We start from the raw sequence: 16,020 nt of genomic DNA on the forward strand, positions 1-16,020 counted from the left end.
AGAGATAACAAATAAACAGACAAAACAAAACAACACTAAACACAACATTTTACACTTGTGGCCACTTTCATTCATCACAACAGACACATAAACAGACAAAAGGATTGATTTAAGACTTATTTATAAAAAATTGACAAGCGCTTTTAAATATTTAGCTAGCATGTTTGTGAGAAGAAAAAAAATTTTTGTAGAAAAACTTTTTTTAGTTTTGAGAAGTACTTAATGTAGATGGAGTGGAACTTTGCTGAAAATAAATTTTAAGGTTTAGATTTAACACAAAACATTTTTAAAACAATTTTAATTTGAAGTTTAAAACATTAAGTAAAATGGTTAATGAGCACTGTAGAAGGAGTCTCTACTTGGAAGTATGAAATGATTTGCTGTAAATGAATAGGTTTTCTTTAAATTGGTTTTGCAGTAGAACAGTAAGACAGCTGCAATAAAGTGTTAAAATTTTTATGATTAAACACAATAGCATGAACTATGATTATTAAAGGTATAAAAACTCATTTTAAAAAACAAACAACTGTTTTTACTATGAAGACTTTAAGTGAATAATTTGTAAAAAATATTATATACTAAATTAACTAAATGCTTAGATTATTATAAAATATAGTTAAAGACATCTGATGCATTTACACACCTAGAACTTAAGACTAAAATTATATTTAATACTAGTTAATTTGCTTATAAAGTTTAGTTACTTTTATATATTACTTATAAAATTATATATAATATATTTTTCATTTATATTATTTTTTCACTGCGACACAAATATACAGATTTGTATAATGTGCTGATATTTTGAATGCACTTAAAATAATAGTTCTTTCAATGCAGAAATAAAGAAAAACCATTGCTGTAGCACAAAGTTAAAACTAAGGGTACTATAAAGCACACCTAGGTGTTCACTGTGCATTAAATTAACTATATTGTTTAAAAAGGCTAACCACATTATTTTTCACATAATTTTGTAAATACTTTAAAAATTAAAATAAAACTTTTAATAGAAATATAAGACTTAAATTTAACACTTTTGTGTTCGTTTGGATTTTAAAACACAAAGAAGTTTTTCTTTTACCAACATTTTGTTATCTGTAAAGTGACAGAATTATGACCTTGCTCTAAAATTTTCTGAGAGGCATGAAAAAAAAAGTTTATTGCCCTTATCTTCATGTTGCTTTTTAATGTTTTAATAATTACTTTACACCACTTAATGCACTAAACCTAATAACACATATCTGACAAAGTGTAGGGCTAACAAGGTGAAGCAGAGTCTTTCACTGATAACTCGGGGAGGGGCCAGCACAGTTAACAGCAGGAAGGCTAGAGGCAAATTATTTACAGTCTGCAGGGTGTAATGATATAGAGAAAAAAAAGCAATCTTTTAAGATTAATTACTAATTTATTGGAATTAGAGGGAATGGCAACCGAAGAGGGGAGTCTGGGTTGCAAAAGCACCATGGGGATCATGGTTTTATTAATTGATTTGAGAATATGCAAGAGATGCCACTTTTCAGATTTATTTTGAATAACAAAGATTGGGTATTTCAAGGTGAATTGGAAGGCTTAAAGTGGGAGTGGCAGGGCCTGAGCTGGCTGTTTCCCAAGGCTGGTAGGAAAGAGGCTGAAGGAGGCTGAGGACTGGTTTGAGCAAAATGTACTGAGTAAAGGGTACATTAGGCTCAGAAGTTTTAACAGCAAAGTGTAGATATCGCAAGGTTTTATGGCTTAGCAGATGATACTTTGTAATTATCCTGCTCACTGTGCCCTTAGAATTTTTTGTAGGCACTGCAGCAGTTTCTGTTTTATGGCACTCAGCCTGACTTTTATTAGTTTGTTCCTTTGAATTCTCAAGAGGGGGGGCCTGGCCGTAGAATTCAGTGGGCAGAGGACAGACAACAATAGATTTAGGAGGGGGGGAAACGCCTGAAGGGCAGAAACCTGTGAATTAAGAGAAGCAGCCTGTTTTTGAAGGCTTAAGATTTGTTTAAGATTTTCAATTTGGCCAAGTAGTTTCATTTCTATAGCTTTAAGAGGGGGAGCGGTGAGAGGAGGGAATCTGCCATGGTTAGGGACTGAGCGTCTTGGGCATTTAGAATTTTTCCCCTGGGGTGCGGGGGATCAGTGGGAGGCGTTTGAGAAGGTAGCTGCGGAGGCTGCTGAGCAGGCGGGGAGGGGGGGGAGACTTTTTCCATTAGGGAGAAAGACAGGAAAGGTAGTAGCACTGGTTTTTGAGCTAAGAGCATTATCAAGTTTGTTAGAGAGGTGAGACACCATAGATGTAATTGTGGTGAGTTGGGAACTCAAGTCAGAAAGGGGGGGGGGAGAAAGCAGCAAAAGTTTGTTGCCGCGTGTGGGGGAGCTGCTGGAATGCTGGCTCTGGGGAGCGACTTCCAGGCACAGAGGGCAGCAAGAGCCATGTTGGCAAGCTGGGACCTGGAAAGTGTGTGCTGTACCTTTAAGGTATGAAAAGAGGCGAGGCCAGCTATAAGAGCTTAGAGATCAGGATTCCTGCCTATCTGCAAGGGCTTTGCAGCGGAAAAAAAAAGTTAACTTCCCAAGAGACAAAGAGTTCAGCTTTTAGATTCTAAGCAGGAGAGCGTGTAAGGGGCTTGGGGGCCATAGGAGGTTACGGCTTGAAACGGCTCTTTGAGGCTTTTCCAATTAAAGGCTTTGTATTGTTGCAATTGCTGGCTAAGGAGGGGAGGGTGGTGAGACAGGGACGGAGCTAAAGCTAGGGAAGTGAAGGGCTGTTTAGGATTTTGCACAGAGGGTGCAGTGGCAGAAGTAAAGATGAAGGGTCAGAAGAGGAAGGAAACTGAGAGACAGAGTCAGAGCGAGAGGGAGCCCGGGAACACTAGATTTCTGGCAAACATCATGAACAAACATTAAAAAATTACAAATATCTTTTTTGGTAAACTCTATATGTCTGCGTTTCAATTCAGACTGTATATCTCGAATGAATTTAAGTTCAGTACTCAACGAAACACCCATGGAAGTGAAGCCAACGGGCGAAGCCCCAAGAGCCAATCAGGGGCGGTGATCAGAATGACTGAAAAAACTGCAGTTTAAATTTTTGATTAAGGCTAACTCGTTTCAACGCTTACCCGGATGGGGTATTTCCTGCGATTTACGAAACAGCTCCGGACTCGCCGACCCGTAGTCGTTCGGGGTGTGGCGGTGGTCTTCGAGCCCAGCGTTGGGCACCAAAATGCGGGGTCCTGAAGCCCCCCAGGGGGGCCCGGCCAGCAGGAATTAGCTGGGAAGACTTCTCAGACAACCGCACTCCTATTTTGCTGGGTAGAAGAACAACCACACCTGTAAAAATCTGAGAGAGGTTAATAATAAAGACCCAAGGCAATGTCTCACTGCTCAAGGGCAACTTTATTTGGCTACAGCTCCTTCTTATATAGTGAAGGAGAAGGGGGCAGTACAAAGATAATGTCAATCACACTTTTGGTGCGAAGGTCCATACAAGGCAAGAATACATATCAGGTTACAAGGAACAAAGAAAGTAAATCATTCTCCAAATAAGGAAATGGGCAGTGGGCTAGGAGGCAGGATTACCTGCAAGTCATGATGAACGTGCTGTTTCCATGGAAATTTCTTGTGACCTTCTAGCTGCATATCTAAACTTTTAACAGATATAAGGTGGGGGCAATGTTCTTACAGAAATAATTTTGTACAGACAATGTAACATATACACATAATAACTGCCTTGTTGACTCCGGAATGTAGTTGAGGGAGTAAGACCTCATTTCTGGGAATGGTACCGGGCCGTGTTGCTCTCCTCCGGGCTACAAGATTAATTATCTCTTGCAGCTGCACATTCCTTTCTCTTTGGCCCAAGAACTTACAGCAAGACTGCATGTAGCCTTTAGATGAAAGGCTGGATTATGGCAGAAAGAACAGCAAAATGGCCTCAAACAAGTCACAGTCCCCAACATATATATATATATATATATATATATATATATACCTTGTGAGATATTTGCTTTGATATGACTAATGGGTTCTATCCTGATAGTACATATGGTCTCATGAGCACTGTCAGGAGTGGTTCCTGACCAGAAAATTAAGAATAAGAGACTAGGTATGGTTTAGGCTAGGTATGGTCCCAAAACAAAAATGAAAAAATAATATTGTAAATCACAGTGACTTAAATTTAAAAAAATTTAAAAAAATCCAATAATTGTCTACCAATGTAGATAATAATGGAATGTTAATCCTTTCTTTTCTTTTAATTTGGAGTTAAATTTATAATAAATTTATAATTATATATTTACAATAAATTAAAATAATATAACAGTCATTTAACATGTTATTCATGATACAGTTGTTTCTAGCAAAAATGTTCAAACACCGGTCTCACCACCAGAGTGACCTTCCCTTCACAATTGTCCCCAATTACCTACCTACCTACTACTCTAGCTTGCCCCTTTACAGGCACAAACAAATTTACTTCATATTGTTTTTATACAACACAAAGCCAAATGAGATGATCAACATAAATCAAGAAGAGTCAATTTGCAATAATTGCATATCTCTTCATGGTGTTACTTGAGTCAGTGGCGATGAATTTACTGAGCTGTGGTTGGTGCTAGCTAAACATTTTATGTAACTGTTTAAGACTCACTGAGGTTGGTAGATTTCATAGTAATATATGTAACTTTCCCATTCAGATTTTCTGGAATGACACTAGTACGAAATTTTGAGGTATCATGAGGCTCCTAGTGCAGAATCTATAAATCTGAAACAAATCAGTTGTATTGACAGTTTGATAAGGTTAAGTTGTGGGACTGTGATGTTTCTTTATTGACGTGTGTTACGTATGGAGATGTAATGCCTTGCCTTTAGGCATTAAGGAAAATTTGGCCCCACCATTCTGAGAAGACCCTAGTATCAACCTGGATCAGATGACCTGGGAACATTCAGCAGCCATCATATTTTTTAGAGCTTTATGGCCCAGAGAAGCTGAGCCATGTTTCTGCTGGAAAGATGGCAGGTGTGGACAGGCTTAGATATCTTAATTTTTATCATCACTATATGATATATTCCATATATCACACATGAGCGTGTTTTTTCTAGAATATTAATCCTATATATTTATCATTTCTCACTATAAATGTTCTGAGATATCAGAAGTCTTTTTTTTTTATAGTCTTACCAAAAGTTGTATCCACATAGTTGTTTTTCTTTCAGTCTGGTGAGAAAGAAACAAAACAAAATAATTGCATTTTTTTTATTGTCACATGGCTCATTTGCTTACTGAAAAGAAGATAGATTTGAAATATTTGATTTTGCATTATCTATTATGGATGTGGAAAAGGGAGAGGTGACATGAATAGAAATTGAGTTATGTTACCTGTACTGGCTGCCATTTGAGATAAAGCAGCAACATAAATATCAATATTATTAACTCATTGCTAATAAAAAATATACTATATTTAAATGTTCCCAAATATTGATGCATTACTATCAATGCATCAATATCATGATGGTTAAAATAATACTTAAAAACTGAATCAGGATTAGTTGCATACAAATCCTTAATTTGTAGAAAAGAGTTAATACAGTCTCATTTTATAGCATAAAAATGTATCATGTTTTTAAGAAAGCTAACTTAGAATCAACACATAATATTAAAATTACTGCTAATTGACTATATTTTAAACTTGAATACTAAAACTTCCTAAGGTTTATCATATTTGTAAGTCTACTATGTTTGAAACATAACATATTTTGTATACAAAGGTTAACAAATTAGAAAATAGGGCAGGGGAGATAGTAAGGAGCAAGTCTTGTACATGGTTGACTCAAGTTCAATCTCAGGCATCCCATATGTTTTCTTGAGCATTGCCAGGAGTGATTTCTGAGTTCAGAACCAAAAGTAATGCCTGTGTATTGCAGTCTGTGCCCAAAACCCAGAAAGCAAACAAACAGAAAAAGTAGTTTAAGAAAAATCCCATTAATTGGCCATGAAATTTAGAAAATAAGCATATAATTCAATGGTAAATGGCTTTTTCAAGTATATATATCTTTCAATTGCAATGTGAGTGGTCTCTCAATTTCATATTTTAATGTTATCCTAACTTTTCTGTCTTTTCTACAATAAAATATTTATATAAAAATATATATTTTGGGGGGGAGAGCTGTATATTGGATAGGCACTTGCCTTTCACAGAACTACAATTAATACTGCTCCTATCCCTTAATTTATTATTTATTTATTATTATTATTATTTATTATACTACATATGAGTGAGACTATCCTATATTTTCCTTCTACCTCTGACGTATTTCCATCAGTAAGACACACTTCAAGTCTTCCCAAATTGCTGATAACTGCATGACATTTTCTTATGTCTGAAATTATGTATATATGTGTATACATACCATGACTTTTTATTTTTTTTGTTTTTTTTTGTTTTTGGTTGTTTTGGGCCACACCCGGCGGTGCTCAGGGGTTACTCCTGGCTGTCTGCTCAGAAATAGCTCCTGGCAGGCACGGGGGACCATATGGGACACCGGGATTCGAACCAACCACCTTTGGTCCTGGATTGGCTGCTTGCAAGGCAAACGCCGCTGTGCTATCTCTCCGGGCCCTGACTTTTTAATCCATATATCTGTAGTAAGATATTTGGTTTACTTCCCTAACTTGCCTGTTGTGATAAGAGCTAAGATGTACATTCATTCTTTTTAATTTGATGAGTTTGTGTCTAGGGCTAGGTCCTTAATAGTGGATATCTGAGTCATAAAGCAAGCTCCATTCTTAGTTATTTTGACAAGTCTCTATTAACAGCTGGACTAAATGACATTTCCATCAAAAGTGAATGTATGCTTCTGTATTTTCAGTACACCCTCATTAGTAATTGTTTCCTTTTTATTTGTCATATGCTATTTTTACTGGTGTGAGATACTACTTTCTGTTGTTTTGATTTGCTACTCTCTGATATTTCAAGTATTTATTAATCATGATCATGTTCCTTTAATGTAAACAATATTTTTTTATTTTCCTATTTGAGCTTTTTAATGGAAGAGGAATTTGGCAACAACCTGCAATAATAACTAGATCTGAGACATTGAATTAACTTACTACTAATCATTGTCATGATTTCTAAAGAATATAAACACAATTCATATTAATTTTGTTGGCCTGTATTATAATGTTAAGGGAAAATGTTAGTAAAATATATGGTTTTACGTTTTATACTTTTAATTTCTAAATTATCTTAACTATGACTAATTTTGTAGAATGCTAATAAAATATTTTATCTTCTTTCTCTTCTTTGAAATATTTCCTCTAGTCTTATGTTTTAAAATGTACAATTCCTTTGTGTTTCAGTGGTTTTCTTTGAAAGTCATTAAAATCCTTGAGGAATATTATGCTTTTCTAAATGTAGAAATAGGTATGCTTTATAAACTTTTAAAATTGTAAAGCAATCCCTTAAATTCAAACTTTGTGTAATGGATTTGATGAAAGTGAGAGAGATCACAGAGAGACAGGGAGAAAAAAGGGAAAAGAAAGGAAGATAAAAATAAGTATACATGGTGTTGCGGTAGGGCATGTGGCTGACCCAGGATGACCAAAATGCAGTTTGATCCCCTGGCATCCCATATGATCCCCAAAATAAAAATCATCAGGAGCGATTTCTGAGCACATAGCCAGGAGTAACTCCTTAAAGTCACCGGGTGGAGCCCCACCTAAAAAAAGTATGTATGCTTATTTGACAAATATAATTATACCTTTAATTTTAAGAATTCTTACTATCAAAGCTTCTTTCTGCATGAACATTGTGTTTACAGTGATTATTCTTTATAAGGCTTATTCCTAATAATGAGTTATAGTTCATTTTAAAATGAAAATTTATTAACTCCACATTCAGTTACAGATGGGGTACTGTGCACTATTTTAATAAATCTAGATTCTAGCTCAAACACAGTTGCCATGTTCATATGGCATAGACTCACTCTTTCCTCTAGAGATATAAACCAAGCTATGAAAAATCATGGGTATATCTGGCATGCAGCTGAAACTTGACAACCTCAGGAGGAGAGGGCAGGCCAAGCTCACACCCTGCCAAAGCCACACCTGCTGCATCCATTACCCTTAATCCCCAATTTTGCCTATGGCCCTGCTGCAGCACTCCTCGATAAATCTCTTAGGAGACACTAACCTGACCAAACTTCAGATATGCTGGTATTTGAGCTCATATTACTAGGGCTTTTTTTGAAATGTATGCAGCCACTCTTCCCCCGACCCACATATTCTTTCTTCAGGGATACCTGGCAGCTGTAACCAGGCCCATATAGACTCCATGCTCACACCAGACCAGCTCTGTAGATTCACACTTTTCTCGAAAGAGATATAATCCAAGACATAAAAAAGTGAGAAAAACACAAAACAAAACAACCAAAATTCCACAAAAAGCTGCAGTAATGGGTGCTATTGAATTTCTGGACAACATCATTTATTTGACGCTGTCATTCCCATAGAATACACCGATTTAGATACCAATGCATAGCTGAGATCACTTAATATTCGTAAACAAATGAAATAAACAAAATGGGACAACTAACAAGTGTATACCAAATCTTCTGCCATTGTCTTTTGTTTTGGTTTTCTGGGCCACACCTGTCAGTGCTCAGGGATTATTCCTGGCTTTGCACCAAAAGTCACTCTTGCAGATTTAGGGGAATATATGGGAATGCTGAGGATTGAATTAGGTCTGCTTGCATGCATGGCAAAACTTCCTACCCCTGCTGTGGTATTACTCCAGTTTCTCTGCAATTGTCTTAATGACCTTCATTAAAGATTACAATAGTTTTCACAATTTGCTTGTGTCTGTTTTCTTTCTTTCTTTTCCTTTCCTTTCTTTCCTTTCTTTTCTTTCTTTCTTTCTTTCTTTCTTTCTTTCTTTCTTTTCCTCTTTCTTTCTTTCTCTTTCTCTCTCTCTTCTCTTTCTTTCTTTCTTTCTTCTCTCTCTCTCTTCCTCACCTACTCTCCTCTTCTTCTCTTTTCCTTTCTTTCTTTTCTTTCTTTCTTTCTTTCTTTCTTTCTTCCTTTCTTCTTATCTTTCTTTCTTTCTTCTTTCTCCTTTCTTTCTTTCTTTCTTTTCCTTATTCTTCTTTCTTCTTTTTCTTCCTTCCTTCCTTCCTTCCTTCCTTCCTTCCTTCCTTCCTTCCTTCCTTCCTTCCTTCCTTCCTTCCTTTCCTTCATCCTCTTCCTTCCTTCCTACCTTTTTTCTTTCTTTTTTATTTCTTTTCTATTTCTTTCTATTTTTTGTCTTGGTTTTTTGTGCCACACCTAGTTACTCTGGCTATGCGCTCAGAAATCGCTCCTGGCTTTGAGGACCATATGGGACAACCCTGGGGATTGAGCCAGGGTCTGTCCTAGGTCAGTGTGTGCAAGATAAAAGACAATGCCCTATGCCACACCACTCTGGCCCCTTTGTTCCTCTTTTTAAATTTCCTTCTCTTAATTTTTATACCCCTATTTTTTAAAATAACTTTGCTCTCATTTATATTGGAAGCAAATATATATTCTATTGACCTCATTATAAATTATAACTTAATTGTATGTTAATTTTATTATTTTTATTTGAACACTGTAAATTAGTCATTCATGTTTGTGTTTCAGGTGTACAGTGTTTCTAATTTCAATTCTTTTAATTGTTTCCACTTTGCTCCACCAATGTCTGCAAGTTTTCTCCTGTATCACATTCTGTTTCTATATCAGGCACCGTTTTTTCTTTTTATATGCACTTTGGTTTATGTTTCATATTATTGATAGCATATTATGCATACAATTTGTCTCCTGTTTCTTGAAAGAAAGAATAAAAATAAAATAATTAAAAATAAAAATCTATTTTGCCTGAGGTCAAATTATCCCTCTAACTAGAGTTTATTTACAAAAAGTATGCGTTTTGTTTTGGGAAATGGATTAAAAAGACATATGCATCTCATGAACTGTTCAAAAATAAAAATGAATATTGAAGTTATTTACCAATTAAACAGAAAATTATATAGTTACTTTTTATTGATGCTTTGAAAGCCACTATAGATTTTCATTGAGTACACCAAAATTATAAAATTATATGTATGTTATATGCAATAATGTTCATTATTTTTAATTTATGTACCTGAACATTTATATCTTAAAAAGAATTCAGCTCACTAGCATATTGAACTATACAGTGACTATAATCTGAATCAAAGTGCAATTGCAAAAATGTCAAGCACTTTAAAAAAGAGAAAAATCACTACAAAGAAGAATTCACTATAGTAACTCTTTGCAGTTCCCTATGCAGAGGCCTAGTAACCTCATCAAAGATACAAGAGATGTAAAAGGCCCATTAGGTCATCAAACCTATCCCCTTACCAAAGAAAGAAAATGAATTCAAGCAACCCTATCTGCTGGCTTCAAACCAAATTCAGGATAGAAAGACCCTGCTGTTGCTCTTGATATATTATTTCATGACACTGGATGTCATTTAACAAGACACTGAAATGAATTGTCTGCCCTCAGCATCCTAGATTCACAGAATAGACTATGAGAGATGGAAGTTTTCAGAGTCCAGCCTCCTCATTTTATAGAAGTACAGTCAGAGGACCCAAGAGGTTAAATGACTAGCTCAATTCCACAAAGCCACACTCAGCTAGTGGAATAGTGATACGAAAGTGGAGAGAGGGGGCAAGAGTAAGGAGCTTTATGAACTTTTAATGTGTAAACCACTAGATCCAACACTACCTTATGAACAGAATAGAAAATACAACAAATAAACTTAAAGATTTATTTTTTAAGAGTCAAATTGGGGATGAGAGGGAATCTGAGAAGATGGAATGGTGATACAGGGTGGTGGAATTGTGTGCCAGTAGACCCATTGCAAATAACTGTTTACAAAAACAATAATAAACAAAGAGGACTCCTATATAAGCTTAAGAACATCAAACAGCTTCTATGACTCCAACTCAGAAATTAACGTGCTTACAAACTTCCTGTGTAGGAGACAACTTCATAAAATTATCCATTCAACTACTGGAATATGCTCAGTGTATAAAACCCTGGTCCCTTTTCACTTCTATCTTCATTAAGCCTCCCCAAAACATGCTAAATTATGCAAAAACCTGTGTGCATAATTAGATGCTGATAGTACATGTGATCTATGAGTTATAATGTGGTCATTATATGAATGCCTAGGCTAACCACTATTCCCAAATTTAGGTACTCCAATATCTTATGCATATTTCCTTTAGCTCATATTCTTAAGTCTCATTTCCCCGAATTTTCTTTGCTAACATTTGTCATAATGAATATAACATCTCTCAATCAATATTCTTATATTATCTATTTTTTCTTTTTCTAGAATTTTGTCTCTGACAAATTAAGTACAATGCATATATAAAGTAATAAATCAAGGTTGCAAATAGAAATCCCGCCCTGATAATCTTTTCCTAGTCAAAAAAATTATTTTATTATTTTACTAGTGGAAAAATTAAAAAGGGACATATGGTATGGAAGAATTATGATATTTCATTTAAATTAGTCCTGTGCCAGACTTGTTTTCTGATGGAGGATAGCAACAGATACCTCATGTCTTGTATGAAAAGTGAGTAGTCAGTTGAACTAAAAGCAATAAAACTCTAATCCAAATGAATGGTACTTAAGTAAACAGTATTTTAAATTACACTACAGAACAACTACAACAAAAATTGTGAAAAAAGGTGAAAATTTTTGTGGCAATACAGGTTCAATAATGTAAAAGTTTAGTTTTTCAAAAGAAAATATATAATTTTATTAAAAAGTTCCTGGTTTTAAACTTTGTCCAGATTAATACAGTAATTTTCAGGTTAGTCAGGTAAGGTCAATAGACATCATTATGACTAACTTTCAGTCATAATATGTGGTAGTGTTCTTAAAATCATATGTTTTTTTAATTTATTTTTTGGGCCACATCTAGTCTGTTCAGGGGTTACTCCTGGCTATGTGCTCAGAAATCGCCCCTGGGTTGGGGGACCATATGGGACACTGGGGGATCGAACTGCAGTCAGTTGTGGATCAGCTGTGTGCAAGGAAAACGCTCTACCATTGAGCCATCCTCCTACTCCTATATTCGACATTTAAAATAATATATTAAACATGTTTCAGGGAAATATTATGGAGAGTATATTTCTATCCAGGCTCAATTTTTGCACAACCTAGTCCTCGAATCATTTCAAGGTATATATTTGTGATTGTATTAGAAATTTTGGGTCACACCATGCAGTGTTCTGATTTTACTCTCAGATCAGTGCTCAAAGACCACTTCTGGAAGGATTCGGTGTATAAGATGTGGTGCTGGAATAAAACTAGGATCAACATGCAAAGCAAGTGCCTTTGCCCTAAATTATCTCTCAGTTCCAATAATTAAATTTTTATTTTAAATAAATTAAATTAAATTTATTTAAATTAAGGTGGTGGTCAGGGGTTATTCTTGGCTTTGTAATCAGGAATTACTCTTGGCTGTGCTCAGGGGATCATATCTAATGACCAGGGATTGAATCTGGGTTGACTGTATAAGGCAAATGCCCTACCCACTGTGTTAATGCTCCAGTCCTCAAAAGTTGACATATTTTCTTTTTAAATATGTTTTTGGTACACACCAGCTTTGCTTAGGGTCCACTCCTGGCTCTGTGCTCAGGAGTCACTTTTGGATAACTCAGGGGATCTAATGGAATACCAGATTTGAATTTCAGTAAGCTGAATGCAAGGCAAGTGGTCTCAACTATACTGTCTATCTTGCAATGAGTTGACATATTTTAAAATTCAAAACTTTTAACTGCCTGGCTCCTTTGCAATAATGATAAACCATAGAAGGAAGGTATGACAGAGTTAATGGCCCAGTAAACATGTTTGTTGGTGTCTATATTCAAATAATTGATTAATATATATTTGGGGGGATCACACTGGTGGCACTCAGTTATTACTCCTGGCTCTGTGCTCATACTCAGTCCTGGCATTCATACCAGAATGTAAGTCAACTTCCACTCACTCAATCTTGATGTAAATTTTATTTTATCATCCTCATTTTACTTATAACAATAAGATATAGAGAAGTAAAGCAAGTTATCCAAGGTATGAAAAATTTGTAAATAATGGAATCGGAATATAAATTTGGTAATATAACTCTTGTGCAGAAGCCCTTAAAGCCTGTGTGTCTCCTAAAATGACTTTCTAGTCATTCTTATAATTAGACTTGGTTCATTCCACAATCTTGACAGTAACTTAGAAAGCAGAGTATTAATTGATATTTTATATGAGTCTTTATGAATCAAGCTATTGTTTAATTTCATCTAGTTAAATCAATGCTGTTATTTAAGTCTGATACTAGATGCTAAAAACCAATGAGCTATACATTAATACCCTCGGCCTTTAATTCCTTAGTGAGTTGCATTTTGTGACTAGTAAATGAACAGTTTATATTACAATCAGTTCAACCACAGAATGGTTTACTTTTGCAAAAAGCATTTTTGGACACCAGGGCTCTTCATCACATTAACATTCCCTATGGAAATACTTGTTAAACACCAGTTTATAAAACTTTTGGCTCCTCCTAAAGCTTTTAGAGATCATGTGTGTGTATGGTGGATGTACATATGTGTATTATTTTGTGTTTATTTTTGAATGTCCTTTAATTTATTTTTATCTCTCAAAATTTTCCTTTTTAATTTTTTCCCATAAATGTTACTGGAACACTTTGCTTGTACAGGAATTAGACAAAAAATACTGCTTAGATCTATTAGTCTATTTATTCCACTGCATGATTGTTTTAGTGTTGTTTGAAGCACTGTTTTGGAGCCAGACATAATCACATTCTACAGTTCCTCACCTTATTAACTGACAGAGCACTGTTCCTACTAGACAATTGATCCTGGGCAGATGAAGCCATTAAAAACAGTACTAATTAGCTGAAGAGGGGAGACAATAATGCAGGCTGTCTCACTTCCTTTTATGCTTAGGGAAGTTGATGTTCCAGACAAATAATAATTGATATGTAGTCTGCCTTAATTGTGGTGGTTAACAACCAGTATTGTAATGACTGGCTGACAATTTCTGTCTAGCCTATTGTATGTTTATTTCAGAATAAAAACCTCTGGGTAATTTTTTCTTTTGGTTAACCTGACCTCATAGAATACATTGTGTAATGTCCCTGAAATAAAAAAAAGAAAAAATCTTGACAGCTAAATCCAATTTAGGAGTTAGGTGGTATATATCTCCAGGTGTCAGATGTTTGTTCTGGATGAGCTTGGTGCCCCAAACTACTTGTATTTATAGAATGACATAATAAGTATATTAAGATGAGAAACAGCATGTTTAGGAAAGAATTATAGACAAATACTCTCCTTTTTCTTCCTCAACCTAACATCCATCCTCTCGTTTTCCTTTTACTTTCTCCCTTTTTTGCTTCTCCATTTCTCTCATGTTACCTCCTCCTTTTGTTTACTAATTTTATTTTAACTTGTAGTGCAAAATAGTCTGAGATGGTATAATATTAAATAAGCAACGTCTATTAAATACATTTCATTAATGATCATAGCAGGCTATATAATATCTATTCATACATTTTGATTTGTGTTTAATTTGGATACATTTTATAAATATTTTTGTTTGTTTTGTTTTGGGACCACACCTATTGAAGCTCAGGGGTATACTCCTGGCTCTGCACTCAGAAATCACTCCTGGGGAATCATATGGGACACTGGGGAATTGAACTGAAGTCTGTCCTAGGCTAACGCTTGCAAGGCAGATGCCTTACCTCTAGTGCCACCACTCTGGCCCCTTTAATAAATATTTTATAAAATTTCAACATTTCTTCTCAAGAGTAGCTATAGAAAGTTATTCCTCAAGAATAAACTATTGGTCGATATATACCAAGGTTATTAGAATTCTTCCTATGACTGTTTCCTTAACAAGGATTTTTTTTTTAATCTTTGCACTAAAGACATGGACACAAATTAGTGGTAGATCATAGTATAATCAAAGAAGAGGATGTCTGAGACAAGAATGACTGACTAGCCTATAAGTTTCTGGGCCACAAGCACTTCTCCACATCTGTATCTAAAAAAGTCTGTATGCTAAAAGTATATCAGATAAAAATACAGAATTATGAAATATTTAACACGGTGATAAGAAAATTCATTGGCATGGGATACATGAAATACAATGGCATGGGGCCAGAGAGGAAGATAATCTTTCTAATTTTTCTGAACCAGGTCCTTCTATAGCTTTTCCACTAATTGATTGATTGAATCATTTAACATATGTTGAAGTCCATTTCTAATCTCTGCCCTCCCTGAAAATCTGGGAATACAATTGAAAGTTACAAACAAATCACAGGGCTGACACACTGATCAGAATTTTTTCTTATTCAAGACATTCCAAGAGTTACCTCAATAGCATAACAATAAACATTTTTATCCTCTTATCACTTAGGAAATGCCAGTAATTCTAAAAGTTTTCTGCCAGAAATAAAAACAAAGTAAACAGTACTTAGGGTCTATATATTGTGCCTGGGATCAATAAACTAGCTTTAACTATGATTCTAGGACATTTATAGCTACATAACCTACGCATGTATATAATAGCCCGAGTTTAATCCCCTATACTTCATGTGCCCAGGCATTACTACATTATGTTTCTTGCTGACATCCAAATTCTGCCATAAAAACTAACTGGCAAATATAATAATGCAGGTCTAGGGATGACCTCAGTTTACCAACGGGCCTAGTCATCAGGCCCAGCATTTTTCAGCCAATATCACAGAGAAATCACCTTTGTAGTCCAAAGCTCAAGTGGGAATCCTCATGCTCTCCCCCTAAATAAGTTCTAAAAAACTCTCGATGCTAAAATATAAAAAAAGGGGTAAAATAATTAAGAGAACTTCGAAAGGCCAAAGCCAAACTATATAAGCAACAAATAGAACAGTGATTGAATTATACAACTCAAAGTAAAAAATAACAAGAATCCAAATTGAAATG

At 35.1% G+C, this 16,020-nt stretch overlaps 1 non-coding gene across 1 annotated transcript; it reads right to left on the reverse strand.

Moving 5' to 3' along the window:
- Positions 1 to 789: 789 nt before the first annotated feature.
- On the reverse strand, positions 790 to 919 carry LOC126021074 (small nucleolar RNA SNORA22). The gene has a single exon (XR_007499688.1). It is a non-coding gene; the product is annotated as a small nucleolar RNA SNORA22 (small nucleolar RNA).
- Positions 920 to 16,020: the final 15,101 nt, after the last annotated feature.

Source organism: Suncus etruscus, chromosome 10, assembly GCF_024139225.1.
Source record: "Suncus etruscus isolate mSunEtr1 chromosome 10, mSunEtr1.pri.cur, whole genome shotgun sequence".
Classification (NCBI taxonomy): domain Eukaryota; kingdom Metazoa; phylum Chordata; class Mammalia; order Eulipotyphla; family Soricidae; genus Suncus; species Suncus etruscus.